We start from the raw sequence: 8,163 nt of genomic DNA, 5'->3' as shown, positions 1-8,163 counted from the left end.
CGATAAAGATCTTCGTAGAATATGTAGGAGCCAATATGGGCATCTAGGTCCCTCAATTGGTTATTGACCGGAGACATGTCTCGGTCGTGTCTACATTGTTCTCGAACCGTAGGGTCCGCACGCTTAAGGTTTCGATGACAGTTATATTATGAGTTTATGAGTTTTGATGTACTGAAGGAGTTCGGAGTCCCGGATGCGATCGGGGACATGACGAGGAGTCTCGAAATGGTCTAGACGTAAAGATCGATATATTGGATGACTATATTCGGACTTCGGAAAGGTTCCGAGTGATTCGGGTATTTTTCGGAGTACCGGAGAGTTACGGGAATTCGCCGGGAGAAGTATTGGGCCTTATTGGGCCAGACGAGAAAGAGAGAGGGGCTGCCTAGGGCAGGCCACGCGCCCCCCAAGGCCTAGTCCGAATTGGACTAGGGGGAGGGGCTGCGCCCCTTCCTTGTTTCCTACTCCTACCACATGGAAGGACTCCTAGTTGGACTAGGAAAGGGGGAATCCTACTCCCGGTGGGAGTAGGACTCCCCTAGGGCGTGCCATAGAGAGGGCCGGCCCTCCCCTCCTCCACTCCTTTATATACGGGGGCAGGGGGCACCCCATAGACACACAAGTTGATCTTCGTGATCGTTCCTTAGCTGTGTGCGGTGCCCCCCTCCACCATATTCCACCTCGGTCATATTGTAGCAGTGCTTAGGCGAAGCCCTGCGACGGTAGAACATCAAGATCGTCACCATGCCGTCGTGCTGACGGAACTCCTCCCCGATGCTTTGCTGGATCGGAGCCCAGGGATCGTCATCGAGCTGAACGTGTGCCAAGAACTCGGAGGTGCCGGAGTAACGGTGCTTGGATCGGTCGGATCGGGAAGACGTACGACTACTTCCTCTACGTTGCGTCAACGCTTCCGCTTCGGGCTATGAGGATACGTAGACAACACTCTCCCCTCTCGTTGCTATGCATCACCATGATCTTGCGTGTGCGTAGGAAAATTTTGAAATTACTACGTTCCCGAACACTTTCTTCAACAAGTATCAGTATGTTTTCGGATTCGTTTCGTTCATGCGATATGTGCAATCTTGGAGCGTCTTTTGCATTTAGTTTTCATTTTTCTTTTATGCACCATGCTGGTATGAGATAGTCCTTTGTTGATTTATAGAATGCTCATTGCACTTCACTTATATCTTTTGAGTATGGCTTTATAGAATGCTTCATGTGCTTCGCTTATATCATTTGAAGTTTGGATTGCGTGTTTCTCTTTACATAGAAAACCGCCATTTGTAGAATGCTCTTTAGCTTCACTTATATTTGTTAGAGCATGGGCATATCTTTTGTAGAAAGAATTAAACTCTCTTGCTTCACTTATATCTATTTAGAGAGATGACAGGAATTGGTCATTCACATGGTTAGTCATAAAATCCTACATAAAACTTGTAGATCACTGAGTATGATATGTTTGATTCCTTGCAATAGTTTTGCGATATAAAGATGGTGATATTAGAGTCATGCTTGTGGGTAGTTGTGGATTAGTATAAATACTTGTGCCGAGGTTTGTGATTCCCGTAGCATGCATGTATGGTGAACCGTTATGTGATGAAGTCGGAGCATGATTTGTTTATTGATTGTCTTCCTTACGAGTGGCGGTCGGAGACGAGCGATGGTTTTTTCCTACCAATCTACCCCCCTAGGAGCATGCGCATAGTACTTTGTTTCGATAGCTAATAGACTTTTGCAATAAGTATGTGAGTTCTTTATGACTAATGTTCAGTCCATGGATTATACGCACTCTCACCCTTCCACCATTGCTAGCCTCTCTAGTATCGCGCAACTTTTGCCGGTACCATAAACCCACCATATACCTTCCTCAAAACAGCCACCATACCTACCTATCATGGCATTTCCATAGCCATTCCGAGATATATTGCCATGCAACTTCCATCATCATCATATACATGACTTGAGCATTCATTGTCATATTGCTTTGTATGATCGTAAGATAGCTAGCATGATGTTTTCATGGCTTGTCCATTTTTTGGTGTCATTGCTACGCTAGATCATTGCACATCCCGGTACACCGCCGGAGGCATTCATATAGAGTCATATGTTTGTTCTAGTATCGAGTTGTAAGTAAATAAAAGTGTGATGATCATCATTATTAGAGCATTGCCCCAGGAGGAAAGGATGATGAGACTATGATTCCCCCACAAGTCGGGATGAGACTCAGGACAAAAAAAGAAAAAAAGAAAAAAAAGAGAAAGGAAAAAAAGGCCAAAAAATAAAAAAATGAGAGAAAAAGAGAGAAGGGGCAATGTTTCTATCCTTTTTACCACACTTGTGCTTCAGAGTAGCACCATGTTCTTCATATAGAGAGTCTCTTGAGTTATCACTTTCATATACTAGTGGGAATTTTCATTATAGAACTTGGCTTGTATTTTCCGATGATGGGCTTCCTCAAACGCCCGAGGTCTTCATGAGCAAGCAAGTTGGATGCACACCCACTTAGTTTTCAGTCTGAGATTTCATACACTTATAGCTCTTAGTGCATCCGTTGCATGGCAATCCCTACTCACTCACATTGATATCTATTGATGGGCATCTCCATAGCCTATTTATACGCCTAGTTGATGTGAGACTATCTTCTCCTTTTTGTATTCTCCACAACCACCATCCTATTCCACCTATAGTGCTATGCCCGTGGCTCACGCTCATGTATTGCATGAAAGTTGAAAAGGTTTGAGAACGTCAAAAGTATGAAACAATTGCTTGGCTTGTCATCGGGGTTGTGCATGATGTGAATATTTTGTGTGATGAAGATGGAGCAAAACCAGACTATATGATTTTGTAGGGATAACTTTCTTTGGCCATGTTATTTTGAAAAGACATGACTGATTTATTAGTAGGCTTGAAGTATTATTGTCTTTATGTCAAATGATAGACTATTGCTTTGAATAACTCGTGTCTTAATATTCAGGCCATGATTAGATATGTGATCAAGATTATGCTAGGTAGCATTCCACATCAAAAATTACATTTTTTATCATTTACCTACTCGAGGACGAGCAGGAATTAAGCTTGGGGATGCTGATACGTCTCCTTCGTATCTATAATTTTTGATTGTTCCATGCCATTATTCTACAACTTTCATATACTTTTGGCAACTTTTTATACTATTTTTGGGACTAACATATTGATCCAGTGCCCAGTGCCAGTTCCTGTTTGTTGCATGTTTTTTGCTTCACAGAATATCCATATCAAACGGACTCCAAACGGGATAAAAACTAACGGAGATTTTTTTGGAATATATATGATTTTTGGGAAGAAAAATCCACGCGAGACGGTGCCCGAGGGAGTCACGAGGCAGGGGGCGTCCCCCACCCCCCTGGGCGCTCCCCTGACCCTCGTGGCCACCCCGTAAGGCGCTTGAAGCCCTTCTTTCGCCGCAAGAAAGCTAATATCCGGATAGAGATAGTGTTAAAATTTCAGCCCAATCGGAGTTACGGATCTCCAGGAATATAAGAAATGGTGAAAGGGTAGAATCTGGGAACGCAGAAACAGAGAGAAACAGAGAGACATATCCAATCTCGGAGGGGCTATCGCCCCTCCCACGCCATGGAGACCATGGACCATAGGGGAAACCCTTCTCCCATCTAGGGAGGAGTTCAAGGAAGAAGAATAAAGGAAGGGGGCTCTCTCCCCCTCGCTTCCAGTGGCGCCGGAGTGCCACCGGGGGCCATCATCATCACCAACAACTTCACCGCCATAATCACCAACTCTTCCCCCCTCTATGCAGCGTTGTAACCCCTCTTTTACCCGCTGTAATATCTACTTAAAAATGGTGCTCAATACTATATATTATTTCCCAATGATATATGGCTATCCTATGATGTTTGAGTAGATCCATTTTGTCCTATGGGTTAATTGATGATCGTGATTGGTTTGAGTTGCATTTTTTATTATTGGTGCTGTCCTATGGTGCTTTCCGTGTTGCGCAAGCGTGAGGGATTACCGCTATAGGGTTTGCAATATGTTCATGATTTGCTTATGGTGGGTGGCATGAGTGACAGAAGCACAGACCCGAGTAAGTAGGTTGTTTGCGTATGGGATAAAGAGGACTTGATACTTTAATGCTATGGTTGGGTTTTACCTTAATGATCTTTAGTAGTTGCGGATGCTTTCTAGAGTTCCAATCATAAGTGCATATGATTAAAGTAGAGAAAGTATGTTAGCTTATGCCTCTCCCTCAAATAAAATTGCAATAATGATTACTGGTCTAGTTATCGATTGCCTAGGGACAAATAACTTTCTCGTAACAAAAAGCTCTTTACTAAAACTAACTTAGTTGTGTCATTATCTAAACAGCCCCTACTTTTTATTTACGTAATCTTTATTATCTTGCAAACCTATACAACAACACCTACAAAGTACCTCTAGTTTCATAGTTGTTCTAGGTAATGCGAACATCAAGCGTGCGTAGAGTTGTATCGGTAGTCGATAGAACTTGTGGGAATATTTGTTCTGCCTTTAGCTCCTCGTTGGGTTCAACACTCTTACTTATCGAAAGAGGTTACAATTATTCCCCTATACTTGTGGGTTATCAGGGATCCTAGCTATCTTCGTCAGGCATTTCCCGTGTTCATAATTCAAAGATTAAAAATTAACGGCAATTACCAGGAACTCAACACATATATCATTATTCGGCACCGGTTGACTTTCGGTCTATCGGGTCTTCCTTGAAAATTCTCATCTCGCGTGGTGTATATGGTAGGCGCTCCCTCTCTGATATTGTGACCAGCGGTGATGTTTCGCTCCTCCATTCTTTCCCGAGTGCATTACACCAAAATATCTAACACATGGGAAAGAAGGAGAAGCGACCCCCACGACAACAGTTGGGATTCTTCCTCTCTGATCTATCGACAGTCGGTGATGGTCGCATCCCCCTTCCCTCATGCATTTCCAAGGTCTATCGTGAGGACAAGAGGAGGAAGCGGTCCCCACGAAAACAACCGGGATTCTTCCTATATGAAAGTCACACAAGGAGTCCCAATAGACTAAAAGTTAACCTGTTACATATATCGAGTAACGACATAAAAACGGCCTAGATTTTCCTAGAATGTCGTTTAGTTCCTGTTCCGGCAAATCATGGGCACTCGATACGTCCTCAGTCCTCCTTTCTAGCACAAGTAATGCCAAAATTCATGAGAAATTTTGGCATGAAATTTGCTAAAAACAGGACATATCAAGTACCTGAAATTTGCCAAAACAAAAATGAATCAACATACCAGCAAAACATAGGCCACTCAGAGTTTCCCTGCAATAAGAAAGAGACATATGTGGCCATCTTTGGCACCACATACACAACAGCTCAAGATCAACATGTCCATACACGTACACATGTCCAAATAGTACAAAGTATCAACTTTGAAATGATCTATAACCTCAAGATCATGTGCATTAGTATAAAGTATCAACACTGAAATCTCTACTCCTAATATCTCAGTTGGTAGAATAGCCTCCACGGGTTTTTTCGCCTGGTTAATTTTTGTCAGGTTTTTTTATCTCACCTCCCACCACCCCTCCCACGTTAATTTTTTCTTCTTCGTGTCTTATACTCCTTCCATTTATTTGTTCTTGCTTTGGCAGGTGTCGATTCAATTCAATCATGTAAATATTTGGTAATTAAGAATTCAGAAATAATAGCATATACATGAGATCACCTCCCTCTCCGATTTATTTCTCCCACCGATCCCCTTCCATACATAGCTCCACTAGGAAAAACACAACCGTCGAAGCCACGCCCTCACGTGATCACTTATCACAATGAGAAAATTCCTTATCTCTACTTCTAATGGAGCAGTTGGTAGTCCCCAGTGCATGTTTTTTTCGTCCCATCTCCCGCCCTTTGCCTGGTTCATTTTCGTCTCTCCTCCCACCTCCCTTGCAGGTAACGATCCCCTCGAAAAAAACCCAACCAAAACCAATTTTAGGAGGGAGCGATGCCTCTAGGTAGTCCCCTCGCATGCCAGAGAATCAAACAAAAAAACCTACGAAAAAACCAATGAAAAAAATCGATGAGTCACACGCACGAGCGAATGTGGTGATCAGAGTGCCCTTGATCCCCATCCAGGTAACAACAGATCACTTTATCACCGCCCTCGCACTCGCATCAAGCGCCCTCGATCCCAGTGCTACCTCCCTTCACCGTCGTCGCTCTCGTCGCTACGTCGACGACACACATTTAACGCCACCGAACCCCTTGCCATCGCGGATCCCTTTGCAAACACTGAGGTCATCTTATATGGTGCAAACATAGAGGACACCGCCTCCGCTGTCGCCACCATCACGAAAACCTAGGGCAAGGCAGGCAGCGAGGAGCGGCGCAAGGAGGCCGTGCCGACCGTGCCCTACCCCTCTTTGTGTGCTGGTGGTGGCAATGCAGCGCATCATCGACCGCAAGATTGGCAAGCGCGAGTACCATTGCGCCTATGCCTCCGTCGACACGGCCGTCGATGGCGACTGCGGGTGGACCAAGTGCGGCGTCCAGTACTCTACGCAGGATTAGGTCGCCACCAGCCCAATCCTCATCCCACCGTGATGGCCAGACGTGCTTCAGCTGCCCGCCCAAGTTGAGGGTCGTCAGGACCGCCTCCCAGTTATTCGACGGTTTGCCTGACCCGACGCGCCCAAATTATTATGTATGTTCTTTACCATTGTACATTAGCTAACTATAGAAGATGACATCTTTGTGCTTTTCTTATTCTTCCTGAACAAAGTATTTGACAAAAAGACTACCACATTTTGCGGAACCGTGTCTACAAACTACCACTTTTCAAATTTGTGCTGAAAACTACCATTTTGACTAATCTTTGACTAAAAACTACTATGTTGGGAAAGTGCCCGATTCGCCTCTTCTAAACGCCTTTCTGACAGGATGGCCCCACCTGCCAGCATCAATTTTCTTCCTTCTCCTCCTCCTCCTCCTCTCTCTCTGGCATTTCCTCGAACACCTCATATGCACTCCGCACTCTTCTCCATTGCGATGCCCCGGCGAAGCACCTCTCCAGCGCTGGTCTCCCAGTCGATGGCGTACATGAGGTGCAAAGGCGGGGGCGTCGATCGGCAGGGCCGAGCGGGGGTGGGGGGTGGCGAGGCCTTGGCACGATGGCGGCCGCCATGGCCGAGGCGAGCAGGCGGCTCGGCTAGGAGGGAGGGTGGCGCAGGTGGCGGGGCTCGTCGGCTGGCAGGCCAGAGCGGCGGGTGGCGTGGGCAGTGTTAACGTACATAGAATAGTATCAGTCATATCTCATGTAATTATGATGGAGATATTATGTAGCAATTGCAATCTGCTATGTATGGCAGTCTATGATTTGATTAGTATCCGATTGATTGTATCCTTATTGTACAAGGTGTATCAGATTAAATAGAGGTGCAGCCCATGGGGCAATTCACGGCAAACATATTTTTGTCTAACGTGGTATCAGAGCCTCGATCACATCTCTCCACGAGATGGCTGGCACCACCTCCGGCGCACTCGTCACCACCACCGTCGGCCCGCTCGTCTCCGGCCACACCGCTACCATGCGTTCGCTCGCCGGCCTCATCACCGTCCGGCTCACCCGCGCCAACTTTCTGCTATGGAAGGCGCAGGTTGTCCAAACCTCATCGGCGCCGGCCTGTTCGGCTACCTCGACGGCTCCATCCCTGTGCCGCCGAAGATGATCACCGAGGGCACCGGCGATGTTGCGCGCTCCTTGCCCAACCCTGAGTACGAGCCATGGAGGAGGACCGACTAGGCCGTGCTCGGCGCGCTCCAGTCCTCCATGATGGAGGAAGTGCTCACCCAGATGATGCGAGCGACCACCGCGGCGGCCGTTTGGACTGCCCTCGGCACTATGTTCGCTGCCCAGAATCGGGCCAGTGTGCGCCAACTTCGTACGCAGCTGTCGCAGACCAAGAAGAAGGACATGTCGGCGGTAGAATTCTTCCACAAGATGACAGGCTATGCCGACGCACTGGCCATCGTCGGCGAGGTACCGTCCGATGACGAGATCATCGGGCACATAATCGGTGGGCTGGGTCAGGAATATGACACCTCATGACTGCACTCTCCATCTTCATAGGAGAAGTAATCCTCTCTGATTTTTATTCCTACCTTCTCAG

The sequence above is a fragment of the Triticum urartu genome, chromosome 7A (genome assembly GCF_056163025.1).
Source record: "Triticum urartu cultivar PI428250 chromosome 7A, HENAU_Tu73, whole genome shotgun sequence".
NCBI classification, from domain to species: Eukaryota; Viridiplantae; Streptophyta; class Magnoliopsida; order Poales; family Poaceae; genus Triticum; species Triticum urartu.
Note: the sequence above shows the minus strand (reverse complement) of the source record.